The 10134-nt window shown below is 43.0% G+C and overlaps 1 protein-coding gene across 1 annotated transcript in view; it reads right to left on the minus strand.

Moving 5' to 3' along the window:
* Positions 1-5632, minus strand: part of nexmifb (neurite extension and migration factor b) — a 51413-nt gene extending 45781 nt beyond the window's left edge. The window contains exon 1 of the mRNA XM_039616927.1: positions 5525-5632. The gene's annotated coding sequence lies outside the window, so the exon portion shown is untranslated. The remainder of the gene's footprint in view (positions 1-5524) is intronic.
* Positions 5633-10134: the final 4502 nt, after the last annotated feature.

Here is a 10134-nt window from a genome sequence, read left to right on the forward strand (position 1 = left end):
TGCTGCTGTCAGGGGTGAGCCCAGAATAAATGTGAAGCTGACATCCTGGCCCTTCAAGTATCTTTATGCTACAATTAGCTGCTTGTTTATGACAGCAGAGACTGGGTCACTGTCATGATGGAAAATATACAGTAAGTGTGAGTGTGCAAGAGACAAAAGGAGTCCCGAAGCTGAAGAAAACCCAGAACCAGGAGATGGAGAAATCTTACTGAGCCTTGCTAGAGCTAAAGCACACACACACTGAGAAACAGGCGAGTATACACACAGCTGTTCATCCTAGAAGTCAAAGTACACACTTCATACACTCTCCTGCGATGCATCTGAAATGAGAAGTCCTAATTATTATTTCCATTGTGTCCCACTCCTGTGACAAGGACCACTAGCTGTGAATGATTATAATTATTACCCGTAGTAGAATAGCAGTCATGCTGTTGTATCATCAGCAACATCATCCAACAGATCAGGGTCAGATCCAACTTGAAATTCATGTATGCAACGCAATTCACATCCTCTGTGTTAAGATATTCAAAAACATTTCTCATTTGACTTCTGCTCAGAAGCAGTATGCATGGATTATGTTTTGCCTCTGGCGCGCTATGGTAAATGAAAAGTAAAGCGCCATCCGTCAGCTGACTGCATCTGACAGAAAGACCGTTGCATCTGCTCCACAGACCTTTTTTTTTTTTCTCACTTCTTCCCATCACGCTCGCCTGCATCAACCACAACTTATGATTAAAAATAGCCATTTGATTCAATTACCTCTAATGTTTGATTAGGGCACAAATGCCGCAGTCTCCACAAACAGCAGCACAATTAAACTGAAGTGAATTACAGCAGATCTTTGAGCGAACGCCGGCCACGCCATAAATTTTAAATACTCGACTTGGGGAGTGAAAAAAAGAGAAAGAAAAAAAAGAAGAAGATTTACAGCAAAATATGGCCTGTCTCTTATTTGTACATAAATTCACAACATCGTTTAGAGTAGCAAACAAGTCTGTCTTGAATGGCTGGTAATTATGTACAGCAGCAAATAAAGCGTGGTTTTCTTTTCTGAGGCACTGGTGGCTTGTTAAGTGGTGAACAGACAAAACAGCATTTAGAAAATGAAAGGTGGAGGGAAACATCCAGGGCACAGCGAGCTTCTCTCCCATTAGAAACAACACTGTCTGTCTCGCGACCGTTTGTTTGTTCCAACTGGCTGTACTGGAAAGACGTGCCCCGAACCCCCACCACCAACACTAACTACGTCTTTCTTGTTGTTTCTGTCCCCTCTCCCTCCGTCTGTCCGTCCAGTCCTTCCTCTAATCTTCCCACCATGTCCGTCCCCCATCTCCTATGCAGCTCCTCTGTTTTGTTTTGGGTTGTTTTTTTTGTTTTTTCTGCATCCTACCTAATGTTTTGGTCCCTTTTTTCACTTTATCAGTCCTTTTTTTTCAACCCACCCACATCCACTCCTTTTTCAACCACCAAATCAAAAATAAGGCTAACAAATGTGGCCTATTATCCAGTATTCGGGACACTGACAGTACGTGTCCATGAATGTAGAGCTCCAAATGGCTCAAACATGAGGAATCTAGAAAAAAAAAAAATGTTCGAATTAGACCAGGGGCACTGCAGACAAGGGGAATCTATTACTGTTATTATATAACAAAAAAACAGAGCTGTTATTGCCACTGTGTGCACCATTACAAAGGAAACAATGCATAGGAGCACACTGTGTGAAACCAATTAAAATCCAGCCCTGTCATATACCTTCCTCTCTTTCCAGTCACGTTGTGAATATGCCATTTTTACACCATTCATAACGGCGCACCTGTGTCCACTGCGTTACATCTCCACCTCTTTCAGCATCCTTCTCAAATTTTCTAGCATCGCATCTCACTATCTGTTTCAAGAATCCCACGAGCTGAAAATACAAGGGGGCCCGGGAGAGTGTGTGAGCAGAACAGGGGAAATTTCACATTATCTATCTATCTGCAATATAAGAGTGTGATGTGGAAGCAGGAAATGAGCTATGAACGTCAAGCCTGCATGCTCATGGTCCCAGTGGCCACCAGCCTACATATTGAGATCAAGTAGGCAATGTGGAAAGTGGTTTAATAGACCCCAGTTTAATTGGACTTTTATTTGTTAATGGCTGAAATCCTGATGCATTACTTTAATTATCTTGGCAGAACTAATTCATGAACACGTAGGAAAAGAAAAAAATGTGGCCGGACTTGGCATTTAAATAGCATCCAAACGCTCCCTCCCTCCCTCGCTCTCTCTCTTTCTTTTTAAAGCTCCTATCCTCAAAGTACTCTGCTTTTGCTTTCCATGGGATTCTCTCTGATACGACTTGTAAGGCATGTGATGGTTTAAACCCTCAGTGTGCTTTAACCAGCCAGCTGTCATGAATGAGTCCACAGAAAGAGGAGAGGAGAGCACTGAGGCCATTTTTCTCATCTTTTTTAAAAGCGCTGGGGCCCACCCAGATCCTATACGTGAGCATGGCCGTGTTTGCTCTGCCCTCCGAGTGCAGAGTAGGTTTGGCTGCTGCCATGGAAGTGAAAGAGGAGGGGAGGGGCGGGCTCACTTCTACACTTACTAAGCCCACTCACACATGAACTGCTCCGTCAATGCTGAAGAGCAGCCAATGAAAAGGTGAGTTCCTTAATGTCTTTCTGATTGCGTCGTTTCTAATTCATCACATGACTGCACTGTAACAGTTTTCGCCTCACACTGACACTTGTGTTCTTTAAAACGGGGCGTTCTTTAAAGCAGTTTAGCACAGTTTGACTTTCAGCTACAGGGGAAAATGTTTTCCTCCCTCAGCCAGTGCATGTGTACAGTATTTTTGCATTTCATGGTGTGTTTGTGTGCGTGCTGCAGATTGCACTGGAGCATGTTTACGTCTGTGCACACGCAAGTAGTATGCGAAAACAAATGTGTGTGTCTTCCCTGGAACGGCTCCTGTCTGGGTGGGGGGGAGCGGAGCAGGCGGTGAAAGAGCTCAGCAGCGCCTCAGTCCCTCAGGACGGACTGCAGCTCTCTCCTCGCGGCCATGAAAAGCAATCAGAGCTCAGCCTTCTCCCCTGGACTTACCTCTGCCTTTAATTACAGAACTCAGCAGCAGCAGCAGCACAGAGAAAGACTGCCTCCGCTGGGCCACAGCCAGCCCGTCACAACCCCAGCACAGGGCTGAGGTCGACACAGCAGGCCTCGGCATACAGTGGCCTGACATAAGCACAGTGTGCTTAAACATGCAGTCGGCCCCGGTGAGCTCAGCGTGCTTCTGCACAGACCGAGACTCGGCTAAGGTGCTTCTATACTGAAAACCACAGCGCTCCAGGCATAAAACACAGCAGGGCTCCATATGAGCTAGGAATGGCCTTTCTGTATGCCTAATGAGATGTTCTCACCTGTGCTCTAGCAGGATAATGCAACATAAGCGACTGGGGAATTACGGAAAAATAATCAATAACACAAATAAATGTTTGCTGCTCGGTACACACATGCACACACTGCCGACCAGAAGCATGACCCTGAGATATGAAGAATGTGAACACTTGTAGGGAAAAGGATTACTGATGAGGAGCTATTCATTGTGTATAATTGAGACTCTTTCCCATTCAAGAGACATGAGAGTAGAGGCCCAACATGTGCCTTTAGGCTGAGCAGAGGAGAAGCCACGGTGCACACATGGACAGGGGAAGATAAGAGACTATGTACACAAGCTGCTGGTTTTATTGCTGCAACATAACGCTCGGATAGCATTTTAAACACATTTTCAGAAAACCTGCCAGCGCCGTCCTCGCTGCCGTGGAACCGTGCCACGCTGCTGAAATGTGTCATTGGGCTCAATTTCTCACCTAATTTCAACCGAACGGAAAATGGCACTTTGGTGACAGCAATGAGGCTGACCAGGAGGAGATGTGAGTGGCAAATGCCGTAAAAGACAAATCTCCACGGCGCGCTCGGTGGCACGTCGCCGAACGAAGGCACGGCTGATATGATAGCTATCATCATTTCCGTATCTATGATCCTCAAACAAGGCTCTCTCCCCCTCCACACGTCACATAGCCTCGGGTCCAATGGCGCACTGTGCCGTCACACGTGATAATGACACCCACATCAACGTGTCAACTCAATTTGGCCCTCTTATAGGCTCTCTTTGACTCAATCAATGCATGGCCTTCCATCTGGGTTCCACTCCTGTCCTCACATTAGAGGAGTGGGGACGGACAGACATTTTACTAACGGCTCACTATACCTGCCCCCACTCTCCACCCTTGGACATCTGCAGTATAACATCACATATTACATATTTTCTTTAAGCTAATAATCCAACAACTTTCTCAGACCGTGCAGCAAAGTCAAAAGCACCCTGTCAAGTAGGCTACAAAGGCTTCAAACACAAATCAAAAACCAAGTCATGCCGGGTCAATAACTGTGAGCTGAACAGATCATTAACTGTGGCGATAAATTTGCCAAGTTTTTCTTCTTCTTCTTCTTTTTTTTTAATTTGAAAATCCCATCTTACAAGGCATTCCAATAAATATCAGGCAGGCACATTTCTAGCTCGTTAAAATTTAATCCAATTAAATCCCTATTTAAAACAAAGTTACACCTCCACAACAACCAAGCACAGAGGCTGTTATCTTGGGCTGCAGCTCATTATTTCTCAGAGAGGCTCGTCTGGCTGACAGTGTGGTAGACTGGGACATCCAGTAAACATCTGTCATGAAGCATCCTTACAGGGGAGCACAGACACAGTAAGCTACTGATCCAGTGACCCGACAGTGCAGGCATTCACACATGCCTTGGTGCACCTGCGTGTGAGCCTCTGCTATCGTCATGTTTAGGCCAATTTTAAGGATTTGTGCTTATAAACCGTTTATGAATCATTTATTCGCCATCACAGTGGAGGGGCCTAGAGAGATGATGTGTTATCCCATTAGGTTTCAATAGCTCATTCATGAATCATTCATCAGTTTGGACTATAGATTATTCCCCCTTTATTCATTTCTTATTCATTTTGGGCCAGTATACTGCTCGGGATGCATTACGTTGCTTCAAAATGACGTCCACAGGCCAGTGTTTGCCTTCAAAACATGCAAACAGTGCAAGGTAACTGGCATCAACGCGAACAACCACACGTGGCATCTGTATTTGGATTGAATTTGTGAGCCTTAAGCGAATAGATCGGAGCTTGTGCTTTAAGTAAGTGGGGGTATTTTTTTTTTTTTTCGCAGGGAGAAGGTAATCGATGGAGCAGAGACGAATGAATGTAGGCTACGACAGCTGTCCCAAGGAGGTAGGGCTGCTACTACACCGCATGCATGGTGTGAGTTCTCCCTTTGAATAAAATGTCCGATCAGACCAAATCAAGGAAGGCAGGGATATAAATCAGTGTGTGCGTGTGTGTATGTGTGTGTGTGTGTGTATAAATCAGGCTGTCCTGTGCATACCAAATAGAGCTCGCTCTCTATTCAAATACACACGGCACGCTGAATAGCAGCATAATAGCGTTTTCTCTGCCTACCTCCAGAGCGTGTGCGCCCAAACTGCGTTTTTTCCCCCGTCGCAATGGGATCCTTCTCAGCTGCCCTGGACAGTATCAGAGATGCGTCTTTCCCCCGAAATGCAAACACTTCCCCTGCATGTCCCCCAACCCTCCCTCCCCTGCCGCCACCACCAGCACCACCACCACCAGCAGCAGCAGCCCGGGCCTCCAGTAATAGCAGGTGGACGCGCCTCTCAATGATGGAGACAGCGCGACTCTCCTCTCCCCCGCCGCTCCATTTTCAATTACGGAAGAATTCGTATTCCAGGAAACGCGCTATAGGGCAGCCAGCATGTCCTAATATCGCCGCTTTTCTCGGGACCAACAGGGGCCGTCGCCTCTCAAACTCCCGATTCGTGGCGCCCCCTCGCCTGTTATCTACCTTTTACGAGATGCTTGATGTTGCCATTGTCACGGTGTATTTTTTTTTCGCCTTCCTTTTTTTTCTTTTTTTTTCTTTTTTTTTTCAGCTGAACCTCTACCCCTCCTTGCGACGCGCAGTCTCGTAGGCGCGCACTTTACTTGCTCCCCCTCCGATTCTTCTTGGTCCGACCTATGAGCGCGCACAGCCAGCCGACGCAGGGCCACGCACTGCTTTGACGGACGCGCTGAGCAAATCAGGTATAGCCCACTCCAAATAGGACTGTATCATAACAGGGCAACTGCAATGACATGAATAATGAATAGGCTACTCATGTTTGCTGTGCTGTGTGATAGGCCCACTCACAATGCGTACCGGACTGGAAGCGATATTTGGGGAGACTTGAGCGTCTCTCGCTCTCTCTCTCTCTCTCTGTCGCGCTCTCTCAGTATGAATTTGATTAGCAAACTCAATAAACCATTACTTTAAAAAAAAACGTGTTTTGCATGTACATGATTATTTCTGTGTTATTAAGAGGGGACAATGTTTTTTGTGTATTTTTATGGATTTAAGATCATATGTTAGAGTATATAACGATGTCTATCTATCTATCTATCTATCTACCCATCTATATGTGTGTGTATATATATATCTATATCTATATATATAGATATATAGATATATAGATATATATATAATGTATATTGCCCTCTTCACTGTCCAATTTTCAGCTTCACAAATACATGTTTTTAATTATTTCCCTGATTACTGATCGATTGTCACACTGAAAACATAAAATGTTATTTTAAAAAGTGGCAACAGCCTGATTTCATTTTTCAGAGGCCAAAGTGTCAAATTCAGACTGCATCCTTCACATGTGACAGGGTAGACCAGCATCATTAACTCACCACATTTGTAAGTGGCACTGGTTTGGGAGTGGTTTTCTGCGTGTCTTACACAGTTGCTGTGAGCCAGTGGACCACTGTATTTGATTGCGTTTCTACTGTCGTCTACTTATGCTCCACACTGTCACTTTTTTTTTTTCTTTTGGGAGGGGACCTATTTAGTGCATGTGTGTTACACCGTCCAGGCTTAGATTATTAGTAGAAATCAACACTTCCATAATAGATATTTCTTTTGAGGGTCTGTGAGCTGTACAGTTAAGATCCACCTGAACACATGGTCACATTTTCTCATTCCTCTGTGTTTCTTTGTGCAGGCCAAGGCGTACAACATGCTTCAGGCTGAAGGCGGGTGATTGCACAGGGTGGAAGGTGTAGGAGGATGACTGCCGAACCCTATGCAAGTTGTCAGCGTGCTAAATAGGTTAGGCGACCCACAGTACTGCTGACTCTAGCCTTGGACTGTGGGCTCTGCCAGTTTTACAGGTGGGACAAAGGACTCACCCTTCCCTGCTTTAACTTTATATACAGTTGTATACTGCAGACAGATCTCTTGGATCTTTGATTGTAGTGTTTGCCTAATAAACCAGAATAAAATTCTCCCTGGAGGTGGTCTTTTTGCTCATAGCAGTGACTGTCGGTCATATCTAGAATCTGTGTATTACACATCCGGCTCTCTAAAATTAGAGTTTGCTGTTGCTAATGACAAAGACTTCCATCAGATGTACACAACAAGGAAAGGCAGCAAAAAGCAAATGTTCAACATTTTTGCACAATGGACTGAAACATGAAGTGTCAGCTGTCAGTTTGTAAAACAGTTAGTCATTAAATTAATTGGTTGGTATAATGACAATTATGGTTTCATACTGTTTAATGAATAACAAATACTAAACACTTCTTCTTTCAGCCCCTGAAATATGATGATTTGATGATAGTCTGAAAAATAAAGGGTCTGATTTCGAGAACTTCTGGTGGATATTTTTATTTGTTTTCTAATATTTTACAAACAAAACTTCTCTCCTGATTGATTCATTTTTCACTTGCTTAAAAATGTCTGTCCCATCGTATTTAACATCGTTAAACTTGAATAATCAGGTTATAACTAAAAGGTATTCTCTCAGCCAAATAAAGCGATTACTGTTTATCTAAACTGGGTCACAGTTTACATACAATGGATTATTATGGACATTTGTTTTTGGTCTATATCTTTTGACTTATTTTAACTACTCTACTAAGTCCTGATGTACTAAACAGAGGACATCCTGGCCTTTCCAAAGATATCTCATGTGCTTGGGTGTCTTTTAGCTCCAAAGAGGCAGGAAATTACAAAACAGTTAAACTGAAAAATGTTTTTTCTTCAGTTCTCAGGTTGTTGTATTCAGTCTATAGCTATTTGTGGCCTATATATAGTCATCATGGGCATGAATGTTATGGTCATTTTGGACTTTTAATGATTTCTTTGAACTGTTCTTTTTACAGAGTTGAATAATTGTAGAGCATATATCATTAATAACTTTAACAAAAATGAATTGGGCCCACAAGATTTTTAATATAGTTGAAATTTTCTCTCATCCATCTAATCCATAGTCCATACGTTCACCCCCCACTAATGTTTGATTAAATGTCCCTTAGCGAGTTGTACCTGAACCACACACCTTTAGAATCCATCAACAAGCTTCCGGAGTAATTCTGGCAGGATATTTGACGACTCTCCTTGGTAGAATTTGTAGAGTTCATTTAAATCGGTTACTTTCCTGTCACACACCCAGCTTTTAAGCAAGTCCACAAATTCTAAATAGGGCTGAGGTCAAGGTTTTGGGACGGTCATTCCAGAAGCTAGTTGTTAGCCTGCTTTATCCACTCCAAAACCAGCTTTGACTCATTTTGGATCATTTTCCTGTTGGAACAGACTGTGTCCAAATTATCATCTTGCTAGCTGTTTGTTTGAAAAAATTGAGTAATCTTGAGGTAGCCCTCTGTTGGGTGTCCACTTGCAGGCCCCGCTGGTTCAGAGACTTATCACCCGTGAACAAAGCAAGACAAACAGCTTAACCGGTTTTTAACTTGCAGCGCAAGGGAAGCCGATCAGATCAGGATCTTGGAGCTGAACGCTCCTCCACCTGTTCCCAGCCAACTTCGACCCCCAGCCTTCCCTGCAGCCTTTTATTCTGTGAATACACAAGCATAGGTGAGGCCATAAATGGCAAGAAGTAAACATCCTTACTAAATAAGGGCACAGAACCTTTAGATGGAATGTGCCTGCAGTTAAACACTATAACTAATTGCTTCCCCCACATCCTACATATGTAGGGGAGGAACAGAAGAATATCTGAACATGCAGTTTAAGACAAGGTTTATAAATTTAAGTACAATAATGACAACTATTACCAAAATCAACTTAACACCCTCCTTTTATTATTTTATCCACTGAAAAACAGCCCCAGAGCATGATGCTACCACCACCGTGTCTGACATTTAGTGCAGTCTTCTTAGATTTAAAAGCCACGTCAATCTTTCATATACAGGCCATAAACACTCTTTTTTTTTTTCAAATACACATAACAATACATAGTATTCAACTTACAATCTCCAAAGAAATTTCAGTTCCAGCTGTATGTCTCAGTTTTTCCATATTAGTCTATCTGCTGTCATTACAAAGAAACGCTACTGTCATAACTCTACAGATCATGCTAGCATGGCACTGAACAAGCTAACTTGGTTGTGGTATGGCAGGCTTTGGATAATCATCTTTACATTTGGAGCAGATGAAGTCTGTATCCATATTTTAACAACATGCAACACAAATCGCAGCTGTTTAGGTTGTTATTAAAAATGACACCCTGATAGTTTAGATTTAAATGCTGATTCTTGTCCTATGGCACGATGTCTGTCTGCAAACAGCTGTAAACTAAACAGTTTATTTCCTCTTGTGTGATCGATTTGTAATGGTCTCCAATATAATTCGTCCAGTCACGTTATTACTGAAGTCACATACAAGGACAGATTGCTATTCTTTGATATTTGATATTGCTCTTAGATCCGTCCTCATAACCATGTCTATCTATAACTCTTTGAAATGCGTTCAAAGAGAGCGCACACAAACACACACGCTGCAAATTACCTTTGAAATAGATAGCATTTATTTGATTACCTATGTTTTCACTGTAGAAGTAAAGTACAAGCGCTGATGATCTCCATAGTGATTCCATAGTAACAGAAATTATATCCATACTTCTTAAAATACCTTTTCAACTGCATACATCAGTACAGATGTGTTTTAAGAAAGAGACAAATTAACTTACAGCTTCTCTCAGTGCAGCAAGTTA

This window comes from Oreochromis aureus, linkage group 2 (assembly GCF_013358895.1).
Source record: "Oreochromis aureus strain Israel breed Guangdong linkage group 2, ZZ_aureus, whole genome shotgun sequence".
In the NCBI taxonomy this organism is placed as follows: Eukaryota; Metazoa; Chordata; class Actinopteri; order Cichliformes; family Cichlidae; genus Oreochromis; species Oreochromis aureus.